The sequence below is a fragment of the Mizuhopecten yessoensis genome, unplaced genomic scaffold, assembly GCF_002113885.1.
Source record: "Mizuhopecten yessoensis strain PY_sf001 unplaced genomic scaffold, ASM211388v2 scaffold1063, whole genome shotgun sequence".
Classification (NCBI taxonomy): domain Eukaryota; kingdom Metazoa; phylum Mollusca; class Bivalvia; order Pectinida; family Pectinidae; genus Mizuhopecten; species Mizuhopecten yessoensis.
In genome coordinates this window covers 207,022-209,691 of record NW_018403859.1, presented here as the reverse complement: position 1 = coordinate 209,691, position 2,670 = coordinate 207,022, and the positions used below count along the sequence as shown (strand labels likewise).

Below are 2,670 nucleotides of genomic sequence, written 5' to 3'. Positions count from 1 at the left end.
GTATGGGGTAGTATTGGGTCATAGTCACGGCAATTCGGTGATGTTTTCGGCACCAAATCGCATATTTCCCGATAAAATATGGCATATGGAAGTAAATAACGTCTACAAAGGTGATATTTCACAGTAATAAAGAAGTATTTGGTTCATAACTGGATCGTATGGGGTAGTATTGGGTAGAATTGGGTGGTATTGGGTAGTATTGGGTAGTATTGGGTAATTAGACGCGCCCCTTAGCGGTACATCTTTCCCCCAGTGTTTACACCGGAAGCGACGTTATGGTGACCCAAATCAGGAACCAGTCTACTTCTAAAAAGAGTTCAGCATTTTCAATCCACTCCAAAGACTTCATTAATGCATTGAACTTTCATTTGTGAAATACATAAAAAAATCTAATCATTCTGGTTAAATATCAATATAGACTTAACACTGTTTAAGTTACAAGATTGTTGCGGATATCTAGAAACGTCTTCCATGTAGTATCCTCGGGTTACCGGTTTCCGCGCACTTAAGAAGCATCCGCGATTTCGTACTCATATCGGCAGAAAACTGTTGAAATCACGGATGACTGTCATAAACATGTTAAAATCTACTAATAGAAACAAAAAACTAGCAACATAAAACTGTATTTTTAAAAAATCAGAACAAACAATTTTTAACAAATTTCTCCCGTCGGAAGTAGCCGTCATATGTTTCCGTTTGTCTATTTTGATTTAGTGTTCAAAGAAAGATAACTCGAATACACTAAAAAGAACTCCGGCAAGAACAAAAGCTGCGTTTGGAATACAAAAAAATATCTTTGATCGTCAAATTAATTATCAAAATAAGTTTTTTTAAATTTCACATTTTTAATTGATTTTTCAAGATGTCAAATTGAACGAAATCATGTATTTTTTTAAATTATTTATTATATTTATTTAGTTATGATATAGAATCTGTTATTATTTTTTTCTGCAGTTTTATATCGGTGTTGGTTGATGGTAAGTTATTTCTCTTTTTTTTTCTGTTTAAAATAAGTGAAAATTGGAAGTTCATTGCATTACAAGGTTTACATTTCATTAAAAACACTGTTTATCGATATAAGATGTCTCCTTGGCTCTTCGGAAGTGGAAAAAAGTCGGAGTGGAGATCTAGATGTGGCCATATTTGCATACAACATTTTCTTACGTTTGTCAGACTACAAAAAAGACCGGTTCATGAATGATATATATCATTGTTTTTTCAGATATGGGCTCATTTTGAGCAAGATAAAAAGTGCATTAAGCAATACTGCATATTTATGCGTGGTTTTTTTAATCGGTAATTATTTCTTATGTTTTCCGGACGAACTTCCGGTAATTTTTGTGGCAGTTTACAGACGATGGCCAAACGTCTAAAATGTCCTTGTGGTGTGTCCAGCAGGTCACGTAATTACGAGTTATAGCTTGATAAAATGGCTGCGCGTAAATACATAACGCGCGGAAACTGATGACTAGACGATATAATTGTAACTACAACCCTTACCCGTGCCATCCGTTTACTGACAAGCAGGAATGCAGGGCGTCATATACAGATGTATAGCAAATTAAGAATATGTGATATGATCTTGTTTTTTTTCTTTTTGTGATGACATGAATTCGATTATTTGATGTCACAAAATGAACCTATATTTCATGATAAAATCAATAAGGATTATGTCACAATTTCTTTTCAATAATATGAAATTCGAATTGGTGACATATATATTTCATATTTAAGCAGGAATTTTGATATGATATACATAGAGAATAATACATGCCTTTTTACATATCACACCCAGTATCAACCCGAGACTGCAATATCAGCCCAAGGGCCGAAGGCCCGAGGGCTGATATTGGTCGAGGGTTGATACTGGGTGTTATATGGAAAAAGGAGTGTTTTATTCTGTTTATTACATACTTACTAATAAAAACTACTATCTTATGATTTGTTTTTATTTTTGAAATATTGAAAAACGATTTTTTTTCCAAAAGGGGTGTGATATGGATTTTGCGGGCTGATACGGGTTTTGGGGGGTGATACGGCGAGGGCTGATATGGGTTAGAGCAATTGTGTCGTATCGCATATACAAAAAAAAAAAACGTATTTATTAGTGAGTATGTAATAAAATACGATATATCAGACTACCTTATATGTCAGATTTAATATATAACATATCAAAACGGCTCGGCTCCCTATTATTATGATAGTATGCACGGGTACACTAATACACGGAGGGGCCATGTCAGTAATCACAGCTAGCCTGATATAAAACCAAACACTTTTATATACAGTAGTTCGGCAGGTTCAAAATCTACAGTGTATTTCAGATTAAACATGTAAAATATCATTATTTATAATTTACTACATCAATGACTTATCTGTCAATAGGACGCCAGGCACGTAAATGCCTTTATATGCGCTGATAAGCAGGTGAATGTGCCAAATTTTAATACAGAAAAACGAAAACAAAACAAAAACACTGCTTGTTACAACTTCTTGTTTCCCTACCAAGACCCTGCCCTGGACCTGGACCTAAATGAATTCACTCCGAACAAGGGCTAGCTACGCCCTGTACGCTAAACCTAATACATGTAAAACCAAATCAGACATCATATAGGAACCATACGCTATTCATCGTCAAAAAAATAATTTGATATAGATTAAATTTCCTTA

General features: G+C 34.4%; 1 protein-coding gene across 1 annotated transcript in view; it reads right to left on the bottom strand.

Annotated features, from left to right (window-relative positions):
- Positions 1-267, bottom strand: part of LOC110456912 (alpha-N-acetylglucosaminidase-like) — a 24,223-nt gene extending 23,956 nt beyond the window's left edge. The window contains exon 1 of the mRNA XM_021507962.1: positions 230-267. The gene's annotated coding sequence lies outside the window, so the exon portion shown is untranslated. The remainder of the gene's footprint in view (positions 1-229) is intronic.
- Positions 268-2,670: the final 2,403 nt, after the last annotated feature.